The sequence below is a fragment of the Schistocerca gregaria genome, chromosome 2 (assembly GCF_023897955.1).
Source record: "Schistocerca gregaria isolate iqSchGreg1 chromosome 2, iqSchGreg1.2, whole genome shotgun sequence".
Taxonomy (NCBI): Eukaryota; Metazoa; Arthropoda; class Insecta; order Orthoptera; family Acrididae; genus Schistocerca; species Schistocerca gregaria.
In genome coordinates, this window is record NC_064921.1 from 69,631,924 (window position 1) to 69,647,753 (window position 15,830).

At 44.0% G+C, this 15,830-nt stretch overlaps 1 pseudogene; it reads left to right on the forward strand.

Annotated features, from left to right (window-relative positions):
• The first annotated feature begins 1,106 nt into the window (after nt 1–1,106).
• LOC126337402 (5S ribosomal RNA) lies at nt 1,107–1,225 on the forward strand (annotated as a pseudogene).
• Nucleotides 1,226–15,830: the final 14,605 nt, after the last annotated feature.

Genomic DNA, 15,830 nt, shown 5'->3' on the forward strand with positions numbered 1-15,830 from the left:
AACTTTATACATAATGTAAAAAACAACATACAGCACATCAGGTAGTTAATACATGTCACAATGGTGAACTGTAAACAAATGATGTACAATATTTTCCAACAATTTTTCATTTACAATTGTAAGTATTTTGTACCAAAGTTTTTGTAAATGTTAATATGTAACAACTATTTTACAGTAAGAAAATTAAATAACCCACTGAACTGAATTAAGAATTTTTTCCGTGGTGTTGGAAAGAGAATTTGAAGATGACTTTAGCGACATATCTGGAATTTACTTGTTCTGGGTGTATCTGGGTAGGGCTACCAGCTACCCCTCATTTTATATACGCCGCGTACGGCTTATACCTTCTAATGTAATCCTATAATCTCATTTCATTACCCAGAATTAAATAAAACATAGAATTAATTCGCGGTGCGCCTTTCTTGGCAAGACACCCAAACCATGTCATTGTCAGAACAATAATAAAAATATATTTTATTTCGATGCAGCATTACATGATCCAGGGCTCAGACCATATACTAATAACATGGCGAGCTTTTCTCATTACATTTCTTTTATTTTTCTCCCAGGCAGAAGACATAGTTACAATTATCTTCGTAGACACAAACTGAGACTTACTTGTTATGTTGTACAAATTCCTGTTTAAACTGCGTAATATTAGACCAGTACTGACCTCATTACATACTGCCATTCAATAACTGTACAACAGTTGCATGTGTATGCGCAATTTATAAATTTTTAAAAATACTGAATCATTTACAATTTTTAACAAGTTCAAATACAATTATCGCTATTAGTTTACAACAAAATACAAACTTATCCTAGCGTTTTTGAGTGCTTATAGGACAGTTTCAATGTTTAAGAGTTTAACTGTGTTCAGATCCACAACAATAACTAATGGAAGATATAAAAGATTTCCAATTACAAAATCATTTTACATGTTGGTAGTTTTATACTTGAATTAATTCCAAAATTGGTATTAACATTTTCACTAGTGTTTTATGTCATTCTTTACAATTCTGTATAAACGATTTCTTAACCCTGTAAGTGACGACATGTTTAATCCATTATAATAATGAAATATACATCAATATGTGCTCTTTGGAGGCAACGGCCTTGTCTCAGTGGTAATACTGGTTCCCTTCAGGCCACCGAAGTTAAGCGCTGTTGGGCTGGGCTAGCACTTGGATGGGTGACCGTCCAGGTATGCCGAGTACTGTTGGCAAGCGGGGTGCACTCAGCCCTTGTGAGGCCAACTGAGGAGCTACTTGACTGAGAAGTAGCTGCTCCGGTCACGAAAGCTGACAACGACCGGGTGAGCGGTGTGCTGACCACATGTCCCTCCACATCTGTATCCAGTGACGCCTGTTGTGTGAGGTTGTGAGGATGACATGACGGTCATGTCATCCGTTGAGCCTTCAGAGGCGTGCTCGGATGAGGTTATGTGCTCTTTTGCGAATAGTAACTAATAAAACTCTAAGCCCATCATGAGCCGTGGGGTGGTAAATATTCCTGCCAATGAATCGGGAGCACAAATCCTGTTCTAAAATATTTTAAATAAATTTACAGGAAATTAGAAGCGTCAGCTTCAGCTAGTAAACGTAAGTAAACAGTTCCGCGACTTTCATAGACTGCTTCCTGAAGGCAGGCTACCTCCTGCACTTATACTACGCGTTTCAGCCACTGATGCACTTGGCGCTGCACTACCCAGGCTACGGTCAGTTTCTCTGGTGTTGCTTTTATTACATTGGTACTACTAGTTCTACAATTCACAACATATTTTGCAGAGAGTATCCAAAAATGAAATGAGCGTTAGGCATCGCTGACCGGGAGGCCCAATGTGGGGAAGTTCGGCCACCAAGTGCAGGTCTTATCTCACCGGTGATGAGGGCAATACAACACCCAGTCCCCGAGCGGAGAAAATCTCCAACCCGGCTGGGAATCGAACCCGGGCCCGTTTGCAAGAGAGGCGAGCACGTTACCACCCAGCTAAGCACGCGGACACAGTATCCACCTATACCACTGAACGTACTTGCAAAATTGTTTCATTGTACGGCACAAGTCGGCCGTTGTTGCCGAGATGTTCTAGGCGCTTCAGTCCGGAACCACGCGGCTGCTACCATCGCAGGTTCGAATCCTGCCTAGGGCATGGATGTGTGTGATGTCCTTAGGTAGTTTGGTTTAAATAGTTCTAAGTCTAGGGGACTGATGACCTCAGATGTTAAGTCCCATAGTGCTCAGAGCCAGTTGAACCATTTGTATAGCACATAACCGCTAGATATAACACCATAAATACTGAGGTGACAGAAAAACTAGCTTTTCTTAAAACATAGCAGTCCGATTCTTTAAAGACTCGGGGATGAGGACTACTAGTGATAAAAGAAAACATTTTGCAAAAAACGAAAATGCCGTGCATAACTCAAGCTCGTGGTAAAAAAAAGAATAAACAAACAAACAAAATTCTCGTAGGCAAGCACAGCTCCATTATTCGGTGTTCTTTTATTGCGTTGGTGCATACGTTCGTATCGTTTTTTCCTACGTTTGATAAACACAACAGATTGACGTAACGGAGACTTCAGTCATGAATAATATATTTGTCTTAATTATTTACAATGGCAACGACCTTGCCGCAGTGGATACACCGGTTCCGGTGAGATCACCGAAGATAAGCGCTTTCAGGCGTGGTAGGCATTTGGATGGGTGGCCATCCAGGCCGTCATGCGCTGTTGCCATTTTTCGTGGTGCACTCAGCCTACTGATGCCAATTAAGGAGCTACTCGACCGAACAGTAGCGGCTTTGGTCAAGAATACCACCATAAAGGCCGGGAGAGCGGTGTGCTTACCACACGCCCGACCTATCCGAATCCTTAGCTGAGGATGACACGGTGGTCGGATGGTCCCGGTAAGCCACTCGTGGCCTTAATTCCGAGTGCTAAGTATTTACAACAGTCGGATAACGCTGTGGTAACTTTCCGATTCCGCGACTGTAGAAATAACGTGGTTTTGAGGCGAAGAACTCGTCAAAGAATGTTCGGGACGCATTTTCAGCTCTAAAGGGAGTTCCCTGAAGGTTTTTAGAGAGACAGCGGAAAAGGTGAAAATCTGTGGGGGCATGACCAGGCAAATAAGGTGCGTGCGGAATGACTTCCAAATTCCTGTATAGCGTTTTTTTGTCAGTGTAGCAGAATGCTGGTGGTCATTATCATGGATCAGTATCACTTCACGCAATCTTGCTGGTCGTTGTTCTACGGTTGCCTCTGCACGACGGCTCACTTGTTGACAACAAATATCAGCAGTGATTCCTACAACTCGGGAAAGCAATTCGTAGTACGCAACGACGTCACTGCTCCGCTAGATGCATGACATTACCTTCTGTGGATGTGCGCATGTCTTTATACTGGGAGTTGTTTCTTTGTTTGGCCTTAGTAGCTAATTTCTTTCCTTATGTTAGAATAAAGGCACCATTTCTCGTCACGACTAACGATACAGTTTACGAATAATTGGTATTTTCACGAATCAATTGATGACTAGCAAGCAGAGGTGCACATGTTGCCAACCACTTATTTTTGTGATTTTGGCTTAGAACACGTGGTACTCATAACCAGATTTTTGAACCTTTCCAATGCATGCAGATGCCACTCGATGGTGGAATGCAGATGCCACTCGATGGTGGAATGATCACAGTCCGCCACAACTGCCAGTTCTTTAGCGCACTGACATGGATGATTGAGGATTAATGCGTTTAACCGATCTTCATCGAACATGCGAAGGTCTTCCTGAACGTGGAGCGTCACTAATGTCAAAACGGTCCTCTTGAAAACTAGGAAGCCATTTTCTTCCCGTGCTCTGTCCACTGGCATTATCCCCATACACGGTGCAAATGTTTTTAGGTGCATCCGCTACTGTCATCCCTCTGTTAAACTCAAACAGCAGAACACGTTGGAAATGTTCTGATTTCTCCATTGGAACTCAGTTTTCTAGCGTCCACACGTCCACTCACTACCTCCAAACGACAGTATTTAAACTCAGATAGCAAAATGAAGTAAATGCAAAACGACAGTCGATAAATAAACCCGTAGCAACGGAACACCAACACGAAAAACAAATACGCTACGAACTTACGCACCAAGCTAATAATTACAAGGTGGCAAGTCCTTGTCTCTTGATGTGGGTGTCGTTCCACCTCGGTGTATATCGCCTGTTTTTTCCACTAGATAGGACTGCCGGATAGCTGAGTCGTTCTGTCGGCTTTTGATTAATTCCCTCTTCAGATACCCCGATATTCTGATAAGATTACACTCTACATTTCTGATACACAAATGCTTTCAATTTATCAGTGGTCCTCTAACGTTGTTACGTCACCTACCAGCTGGTGAAAACCATCGCATCATTGCCCTCTCTGTGATGTATCTCATAATTATCTGAAAAACAACGTGATCGTTTTAAGACTCACTTGCACTCATGCTAAGAACAGAGACAGTGGGGAATTCTGTGGTTAATGCCTTGGTACATGTTGTAGTTGAAATTTGGTCTAATTCGACCGAGGGACACCGTGCCAGCTGCGTAACGATGTGTGATAACCTTGTATCGCAAATAATTTGCTTACTTCAGGAGTGACCTACAGCCGTAGGGCAGAATGGCTAAGCCATGTGAAATCTTACGTGGCTGTGATGATGACATAAGAACAAAGTAACAGTTTTTTAATTCATTTAATTTTGGCTTTTGGCAGCAAGCGCTGTAGGCTGGGCTAGCACTTGGATGGGTTATCATCCGGTCTGCCGAGCGCTGTTTGAAAGTGGGGTGCACTCAACCCATATGAGGGAAACTGAGGAGCTACTTGATTGATAAGTAGCGGCTCAGGTCTCGTAAATTGACATACAGCCGGGAGAGCAGTGTGCTGAGCACATGCCCCTCCATATTCACATCCAATGACGCTTGCGGGCTGAGGATGAAACGGCGGCCGGTCGGTACCGTTGGGCCTTGGTGACGTGCTCTGGCGCAGTTTAGTTTTTAGTTTTTTCTGGCAGCAAGGATCATACAGCCTGCAGCAGTTACAGAAGTCTAACGTAATTGCAATGTCTTCCGTAGAACAATAGAGTTCGATGTACTAACTTAAGTTCTTAATGTAAAATAAGACTACCAAAAGACGAACACCATATAGCCAGCAGTACTTAAAATAGTGCCATGTTAACATTAGTGCAATTTTCATAACGGTAAGAGTGTGATGTACAAAGAAAGTTTGTAATATAAACTGAAAAATGAAAATTAGAACCCAGCTTTCGAACCGGACCAGTTAAGGAGGAGAGTGACGTCAGCAGCAACTTATAATTGAAGGCTGAACAACGAAGCCATTTACTAAGATAAGTTCTTAATGCAAAGCAAAAAGACAAACAGACATCCCCAGTTTCAAACCTTGCTGATTTCGAGGGAGGACAAGATCCACACAATTTATCAGTGTCAAGATGTATACCGGTGTGTTTTAAATACTTCACGAGCAAATAATACATACCTTTATCGAACTGGTGAAGTAAAGCAGTAGGTAGGGGTTGAGCCTCGCAAATAATTTTTTGAACGATACTACATGTGCGGCCGAGTACTTAGTAAACGCCACTGTGACCTGGTTCAGGTCCACCACCTCCCTTTTGTTCTCATCACAGTGTTCAGAAGCGATTATTTTCAGTTGGTAAAGGTGGGCGGGGCAACATCCACGTCCCAGGTCATGCACATGAGCCAGGACACATGACTTCTATTAAGCTTCACCGAGTTGAAGAATGGCCGAGAAGAGACGTTCGCTTGTATGGCCACCAGGTGGCCACCCTTATAGTGCTGGGTATACGTGCCATTCAAAATTCCAATCGCGATGAGCAGCTTTCTTGACTTTCAAGCTGAATCTGTATAAGGGACTGGTGTTGGGCAGGACTGTCTTTTCGTAATGCTTTTCGTAGTGAGGTGGTAAACAATTTCGTTATGGAGAAAATTTGCAGCCTCTGTCACATCATTGAATGAATGTCCAACAAGTTAACTAATGAATAACACATATGAAGGTCTTCAGGAGAGGTAGGTTATTTCGATTCCATACCATGTTCTTCTTTTATCTTTACAAGGTTGAAAACATTAATTGGATACCACATGACTGTAAAACTCCGGGATCTGTAAAAGAACAGATGCTATTACCAAGCATATACGAAGAAAACAACAAAAAGTAAAGTAATCCAGTCGTATTTCCTTGTTAACATTTAGCGGTACCGCAAGGGCAACTGCTGTTTATAATGTTAAGTAAGTTTCAAATTTCAGCGAATGGTAACTATGAACATCTGCGTCTGTGAAACTAAAAATGGACACTGAAATTCGCTTTAGAAATTACGATCATGTTATGCCGTATTGACTGTTTACCGATGTGCCGTCGAATGAATAGTCTGCTACAGTTACCGTATGGCTCTACATCTTTTCATCTGCCTGGCGAAGTACAATTTGCCATTTTTCAACATGTTTTAAAATCTACTTTCCGTGTATCTTAGCAGTCAAAATTCCGACACTGTGTTTCCTTCGCTGCATTATTCAATATAAAAAGTCTCAGGACAATATTATCAGGTAAGACCTTTCCCTTGTAATGGCTATACATTTGCCACTTGTGTTTCAATGAAGACGGTACAATATCCCTCACATGCTTTTGTGTTTCGAATGCTTTAATCGTACAAGTAGCATAGCCCTAAAGATTCGATCTTATATCCTAAATGTGTGTTCCACTGTTTCTCCACAGCGGCATATTATCTGGTGGGGCAATACATTAAGAAAGCATGAACCTGAAAATGCTTAAGGTGAAAAGAAAATAACAGACACGAAGCTACATTCTGATTTATTGAAACAGATATGAAAGAATGAAGAAATGCATAGTTTTCGAATTAAAGTAACTATGTGAAGGCGGAATTTATATTTCAACCAGTTACTGGTAACTAGAGTTAATATGAAAAGAATTTGCTAATTTTACAATAAAAGAAAATCAGTGAAAGGGACCGAAAATTATCGTGACTACTTATTGTTGATTTGGAAATTCACAATTCGTAGCGTTCATTCAATGTGTATTTGTGGCAAGAGTGATCCTTTTAGTCCTTTTGGAATTTGCTAACAAATAGATTTTATCAAAAAAGCGCAATGTACTTAAAACTGGACAATGACGTTATAGGACAGTACAGTGTAATCTTTTGTAGAATAAACCAGTTTATAGTAACAATTATTGGCCGCAAAATCATAAACCAGTGTTGCACAAATCGAACGGACGACGTTTAAATGTGATTTTGATCGCGTAAAACACTTCAAAAATACACTATATCCAAGATATATAAATGTTTATTAGATTTTCATCCCCTGCCAACTGGAATCAGAAGCAGTACCTGACAGTGTGATAAAGATACAAGTGCCTATTGTAACATCTTTTAGCGTGATGTATGCAGTATTGTGCCTTTTTGAACATCATTTGTATCACTGATTTTAATATTACCAGTATAATTAATGTAATGTGGAAAGCCTCATGCAAAATAAAAAAATAAGCAGTAGTAGTAATAATTCTTAAATAGCACTTATTACTAGTACTTTCGAGCTGTCTAGTACTGCAAACTTACTTGTCGTCTGATTCCGCGCTCTTTGGAAAAATGTATGCAGTTATAGCCACTCTCTGTGACACAGAAAGATTACCATTGCTGAAATGATATTTTGTATCTGATAGAAAAGATATTTATCATTGTAAGACTGTTTTTTCTGTAAATAATCAGAACATTATTACTGTATGTCACAGTCAGACATCCAATACACACCTGTGGATAAAAATTTGCAATCATAAATATACTGACAAAGAACCTTCCTATACCAACTGTTACCTCATGGCGATGTCTGCAGCACAGAAGCTCTTCTTACCACTATGCAAATCTTTATCACCAATGGCTCTAGCCATGAGATATCTAGCTTATCAAGCTAAGAACATATGTGAAAAGGTCAATGCTTGCAGATAATCATGACGGCTGGCTTGAAATGTGACAGGTAACTTCATGTCACGACCAAGAATAGCCCTAGATACCGCTGTACCACTTCTCATCACGGATGATAGTGGGGAGATGCGTTGTTAATTGGCAGCACAGGAAAGCACCAAGGTTATACATTTTGTAATGAGCTATGCAGTGTCCGTGATTCGAATGGCCTTTGTTAACTGCAATACAGTCATCTGTTCGATAAATAAGGATATTGCAAGCTTATATAAACGATTAACAGACTTTCAACATTTGTTGGAGCTATCACCAGCAAATAAACTCCAAAAAAAAAAAAATCCAGTTCGCTCAAGATTTATTGTTGCAACATTGCATATGGAGTACATGAAATGATCACATTTACAGATCAATAGCACAAGCGAGTTATGAGGTACCATGTATCGACCCATGCCGAAACAGCCATACTAGAACTTGGTGTAGCCTCCGCGGGCGGCAATGCACCGGTGCTGACTGTAGCATCCACATGGTGAATACTGTCCTGGAGTACATTATGCCACGCCTGCTAGACCTGTTCACGTATTTCTGTAAGAGTTGTTGGTTTAGTCGCACGAGTGACCTCTCGTCCCATCACATCCCACACGTACTGACTGGGAACAAGTCCGGAGATCGTGCTGGCCAGGGAAGTTGCTACACGTCTTGCAGACAACGTAGAGTTTCAAGGGCAGTCTGAGGTCGAGCATTATCCTGCTGGAACAACTCGTCACCAGCCTGTTGCAAGAACAGCAAAAGAACTGGGTTAACAATATTGTCCACGCACCGAGCGCTGCTTAGTGTCCCTTCCAGAAACACTAAAGGTGAACGAGAGTTGTAGCTCATCGCACCCAAGACCATGAGGCCAGTGTGTCTTGGAAGAATACATTCTACAAGACAGATCTCACCATGTCTATGTCGTACGTGTAAACGGACATCACTCGTATGCAGGCAGAACTTACTCTCTTCGCTGAAGACCACGGCTCGCCATTCTTTCTTCCAAGTCACCCTCTGACAGTACCAGTTGAGCCGTGCACGTCGATGCTGTGTCCTGAGCGGAAGACAGGCTAGAGAAGCTCGTGCTTCTAGTCCCGCTGCTAATAACTGGTTCGCTACAGTTCGTGTTGACGCGTCTGGCCTCACAAGCCCTCTTCTCAGTGCTGTGCCAACTGTACGATCTGCCATTGCTTCTCTTACAATACGATGATTCTGCCGTGCGCGTGTGCTGCGTAGACATCCAGAACCTGGTCTGTGAGTGTGAGAATGTTCATGTGACCACTGATGCCTGCATCGTTGCATAATTGACCCATCACTTCCAACTTATATGGCAGTCCTCCGAAAGAACCATCCCACCATTCGGAAGGCTGTAATTTGACCTTTTTGGAACTTAGCGAGTTGGCTGTAGGAAGCGTGAGTGTGCCCGCCGCTGTGGTCGAGAGGTTCTAGGCGCTTCACTCCCAAACCGCGCTGCTGCTACGGTCGCTGGTTCGAATCCTGCCTCGGGAATGGATGTGTGTGATGTCCTTAGGTTAGTTAGGTTTAAGTAGTTCTAAGTCTAGGGCAGTGATGGCCTCAGATGTTAAGTCCCATAGTGCTCTGAGCCATTGGAACCGTTTGAAGTATGAGTGTGTCTCCGTGGTGTATGTGCCAGCTTCTTTCACATGTTTCCACCAGAACGAGCCTTAAAGCTGTGAGTATTATCTATTGAAGACTAGACACAGATGGTGCTGTGGTAGCGATGCCACTACGCTATCTGTAATCGAATCAAAATACTCGTCGTCGTTCTAGGTGTTCAATATTTTCGCCTGCAGTGTAGTAGGACAACTTGCTGTCTGTTGCTGATTATACACTATCTGCAAAGTCTTTAGGCACCTTAGCTGTCTGACACTCACCACCAGGTAACTGGAGGTAATTTAAAAATTCTTTTCGGTTTTCGTCAGTTAATGAGTTTCAGCTCATTTTTTTTGCTTTTAGGTCACCTTCTTCGTCCGTAGTATAATCTCTGAAGGAGCTTTGTCTTCGCCATAATGTACCTTGGTGTACGTTTTACTCCCTTCTGGCTCTATTCCCAGACGTTTATCTTGAGGCCACATTGTCCGTCCTGATTGTCCATTGTTATCCCACTCTTCTGTTGGAATTAAGTCATTCCTCTATGAATTTCTTGGCCGTTTTGCCATCTCCTCCACATGCTGCAGCTAATACATTCCGTATACTAAATGTTCTCGGTACACTTATCTCTATATTTCCTGTAGGAATCCGAGCTTTCGACAATATCCACCGTTGACCTCGACAGGAAAGCAACTGACAGTCGAAGATGTCGTGGAATCGCGCAGATGTAACTGATGTAGTCTTTTGCCCTGCCATGTGCTTCTTTCTTTTCTCTCTACTCGAGGTAAAGCGGTCTGGTTGAGACCCGTCCCATTAAAGACTCGCGGGCTTTATTCTGCCAGATATAAAGGCAAACAGGTATCGGGGCAGAGAAACACCTGATTAGGGATGAGATGGAGGGAATCACCACTTACGGCATTCCACTCACAACCAAGGAAAATATTGAGGGGCTACTACCTTGCTGCCTCCAATATTCCCCCCCCCCCCCCCCAAAAAAAAAAAATCTGAGCTCCATTATTTCCCTCTCTAACTATTCCACAGCTTGCTAGCGAGCGGATCTCATAATTGCTGGAATGCCACATCAACAAATTAGTTAAGGAAAAAAGAGACTATGGCCTAACAAAGGATTGCTAACAGAGGAGGATATATATTGCCTGGTAGGGCAATAAGTTCCCTCAGCGTAGAGAGAGAGAGAGAGAGAGAGAGAGAGAGAGAAGAGAGACAGTTTTAAAGGAAGTAGGCTAAATTTATAGATTTTGGGGGCGGGCTCCTTACACCAAACAAGAATAAAATTTCATATAAACACATGTCCTAACGTCCTTCGTTTTCGAGTTATTAATGAATGTTTACAATTTAAGTGACTGGAACTCATCAGCACTCAAAATGTCCTCCACTTGTTCCTAAACACGCTTGCGCTCTTCGAATCATGGACTGTTACGCCCTTCAAATACACACTGACGGTTTAGAATGGTTTTTTCGGCTTCCATAACACGCCGATGGAGAGTTTCTACATCTGTGTGCTCTGTTGCGTAGACCAGTTGATTAAGGTGTTCCCAGAGATAATAATCTAAATGAATGTGGTCGGGGGAATAAGCAGGCCTTGGAACTGATTCTCCTCTATCAGTCTGCCATGGCAGACACCAGCCGGTACATCTCGAGCACTGAGAGTAAAATGTTTCTTCTTATTTGGAGGGGAACGCTAGTGGACCTTGGAGGGTGTTCCCCATAAAGTCCCTGAAGACAGCACTTGTGAGACACGCTGCGAGAACTTATTGCCCTACCAGACAGCCACCTGCAATTCCAGTCCACAAATTCATCTGATGTCTAGCCTGGAGTGTAGGATGGGGCCTGCGATTGGTCTGTACGTGTTGATTGCACAAATTTGTTATTTCCTGTCTTCCCAAACGTTTCCTTGACTGTAAACAAAAGTGAACAGAGAAACAATGGATGACAGTTTGTGCAACAAACCATTGGCAAAAGTTGAAGATGATACATGAGTCGCTCATGAAGTATCCTCCATGACGAACTTGGAGATTTATCACATGCCAGGGCCCCTTGCCTTGCGCTTCTTGACAGTCGATAGAGCGTGCTCTTCCTGATCGGGCGTATGAGCAACACGTGGTCTTCCTCGTTCAGTAGTCTGAGGTGCTACGTATCCTGCCTTGGCAATGGCGAGATACACAGCAATGACTCGGCTGTCCTCGATCAGGAAACGCCGCCTGATGCAGCCGTGCAGCCTTGTGTCCGTAACCATTCGCGTGGCCATAATAGAAATCATGTCTGCCTGCTCACGAAATTAATATCCTGCCATCTTTGAACAGAACGCTTTCAGTTAACTCACTCACTGCCTGTGGTACATGTACACGACGGATACTTTGAAGACAGACGAATGACGAATGTAAACAAATTGCCCTGCCAACACAACGCCATCTAGGGTACGAGTCAAAGAGGTATTTGGAAAGCCGCTGAATGGCAGCTTTCATTAATAAATCAAAGGTAAAACATGTTCGAATTATGTTTATTTGGAACTACACTCCTGGAAATGGAAAAAAGAACACATTGACACCGGTGTGTCAGACCCACCATACTTGCTCCGGACACTGCGAGAGGGCTGTACAAGCAATGATCACACGCACGGCACAGCGGACACACCAGGAACCGCGGTGTTGGCCGTCGAATGGCGCTAGCTGCGCAGCATTTGTGCACCGCCGCCGTCAGTGTCAGCCAGTTTGCCGGGGCATACGGAGCTCCATCGCAGTCTTTAACACTGGTAGCATGCCGCGACAGCGTGGACGTGAACCGTATGTGCAGTTGACGGACTTTGAGCGAGGGCGTATTGTGGGCATGCGGGAGGCCGGGTGGACGTACAGCCGAATTGCTCAACACGTGGGGCGTGAGGTCTCCACAGTACATCGATGTTGTCGCCAGTGGTCGGCGGAAGGTGCACGTGCCCGTCGACCTGGGACCGGACCGCAGCGACGCACGGATGTACGCCAAGACCGTAGGATCCTACGCAGTGCCGTAGGGGATCGCACCGCCACTTCCCAGCAAATTAGGGACACTGTTGCTCTTGGGGTATCGGCGAGGACCATTCGCAACCGTCTCCATGAAGCTGGGCTACGGTCCCGCACACCGTTAGGGCGTCTTCCGCTCACGCCCCAACATCGTGCAGCCCGCCTCCAGTGGTGTCGCAACAGGCGTGAAAGGAGGGACGAATGGAGACGTGTCGTCTTCAGCGATGAGAGTCGCTTCTGCCTTGGTGCCAATGATGGTCGTATGCGTGTTTGGCGCCGTGCAGATGAGCGCCACAATCAGGACTGCATACGACCGAGGCACACAGGGCCAACACCCGGCATCATGGTGTGGGGAGCGATCTCCTACACTGGCCGTACACCTCTGGTGATCGTCGAGGGGACACTGAATAGTGCACGGTACATCCAAACCGTCATAGAACCCATCGTTCTACCATTCCTAGACCGGCAAGGGAACTTGCTGTTCCAACAGGACAATGCACGTCTGCATGTATCACGTGCCACCCAACGTGCTCTAGAAGGTGTAAGTCAACTACCCTGGCCAGCAAGATCTCCGGATCTGTCCCCCATTGAGCATGTTTGGGACTGGATGAAGCGTCGTCTCACGCGGTCTGCACGTCCAGCACGAACGCTGGTCCAACTGAGGCGCCAGGTGGAAATGGCATGGCAAGCCGTTCCACAGGACTACATCCAGCATCTCTACGATCGTCTCCATGGGAGAATAGCAGCCTGCATTGCTGCGAAAGTTGGATATACACTGTACTAGTGCCGACATTGTGCATGCTCTGTTGCGGTGTTCTTATTTCAATTTCCAGGAGTATATTTTCTTGTTTTCGTGTAAGAACATTAGCCGTAGTGTCTTCCGTGGCGGCGCGCGTTATCCTACTGGCACCATTTGTGCTCGCGTTCCATAGACCCTGGCCCCCGTCGTATCATCTTCGCTGGGTTGTGTGTTCCCTCTGCGGCTGCGCGGTGGTGAGTGGTGTGTCGCACACGAAACTGGTCGGCTGAGGCTCAGTACTCGGCGACCTGGCAACTGCAGCGAGTGAACACCGTTGGCCGTTGGGCTATGGGGGTCCGCGTTTTCCTGCATCGTTGACCTTTGCTACTGGCCAGTTTAAAGGGAAAGGAGCAGCTCTTGTTGCGTGCAGCCTGGTTACGACGTGCATCAGTCATCTGTGCTGTGCTAAATACGCCGAGATGTATTGAACAACCTGTTAGCAGCCACGAGTAGCAAGGCAGTATTATCCGGTGCCTACCTGTAGTCCTGCAGCTGTTGGCCTGTTTAGCATTTGTTTAAAGTTATCTATGAAGACTGTTTAGTAAGTACTGTATTCAAAGGCTGTTAATTCTCCCCGGTGTGAGCTGGCCAGCAATGCAGTTTATGCCATTCCGTGACCCTTTTCGCGCCGACTGTCTCAACCTGGAGCTTTCTGCATGCGCCAACCTAGTACTTTCAAATGTTAATCAGGCACTTGAAGTCATTAATTATTTTATACTACTGGTTGTAATTTCTGTTTGTTGTAGACCTTATGACCCTTCCTGGGGCGAGTTATTGGATTTGTAAAGTTGTGTGCTCTGAGCCTAAATGTACACACGTGTGTGTGTGTGTGTGTGTGTGTGTGTGTGTGTGTGTGTGTGTGTGTGTGTGTGCGCGCGCGCACGAGCTTATATTTGCATACCCTCTTACTCAGTGTTGAGAAGCCCTTGGGGTTATCGGTGTACAGTTTAAGCGGACCACACCCTGCCTATCTAACCCATGTTAATTTAGGCAAGTATTTGACCCATTTCTGAAAAACCTATTTGGTGCAGGACCTTAATATGTTTACTATACGCTACATGATGCTAATAAAGTCAACTGTACTAAAATATCCACTTTATAGTTTTTAAGAAATACTTTTTTAAATTTATTAACAGTATATATTAAGTTTCTTCTGCAGAAAATATTTTTTGTGGGCTTCCTAATGGGGTAATATTAATGAACGTAGTACCAGAGGTGGCTTTTTATGTTATGCAGAGTCCCTGAAAATTTCATTATTTATCTATGATAGTTTCTGATATAACGGCGCATATGTACTGAAAATTTTAGTTTGCTGGAAATTGACTTTAAGGAAAAACCTTTAGAAATTTGTTACTCACAGTTAATTAAAATTGTCCTGCTGCATATGATGACCTGTCTTTGGCATCTAGCAGGTATTCCAGCTTCTTTTTCACCTGCCTGTATGTTTGTCTGGCTTTGGCTCTGAGCACTATGGGACTTAACATCTGAGGTCATCAGTCCCCCAGAACTTAGAACTACTTAAAACTAACTAACCTACGGACATCACACACATCCATGCCCGAGTCAGGATTCGAACCTGCGACCGTAGCAGGCGCGCGGTTCCAGATTGAAGGGCCTAGAACCGCTCGGCCACTGCGGCCGGCCTTGTCTGGCTTTCTTGGCCATATTAGATGCAGACCTGTCTGCATTGGCTATCTTTAATTTACAGCAATGTTGCAGCCCAGTCATCATCATATTTTCACCAGGATAAATTGCCAGCTTTTTCAGTACCCAACACTTTCCAATATTACCACAATTGAATGTAATAATAGCATCACGAACTCCTAGTTTCATTGTATGCATGCCTACAAACATTCGTTTGGGCTCTGTGTCTGCCCATGCAGACATTTCTTTAGAAGGTCAGGATTAGCCAAGACTCTGAAAATAGGTTTAATTGCTGTAATAACAGCAGCAGGAAGAGAATGCCGGTGTGAATAAGATTCTCCAGTTTCCTGAGCCCTGTTGTGTTTGCACCACTAATTTTCTCCTGATTGACACAATCTATGACATGGCTTATCATCAGTAGAGGACTTATGGAAGAATATGGCCCAAACATCTCTCTTCATTGCCTCCAGATTTTCTTTATTTCCCCTAATTGCCTGTCCATAGCATACCTGCAAGTTTTGCATTTCAGTTTTAGTTAACCGACTTTGTCCGGTCAACAATTTTCCATCTTCTAATTGGAAGTGTATTGTTTACAAACAGCAGAAACAAAAGAATACCACCCGCTGCATTCCAAGGATAGCCAACACACTTGGGAGTAAAAAAAATGCCTAACGTCCATGTAGGGGATATAAAGATCTAAAATGCATGCAGAAAATTGGGTGACAGATAAGTGGGCGAGGCACATAAACACACGTG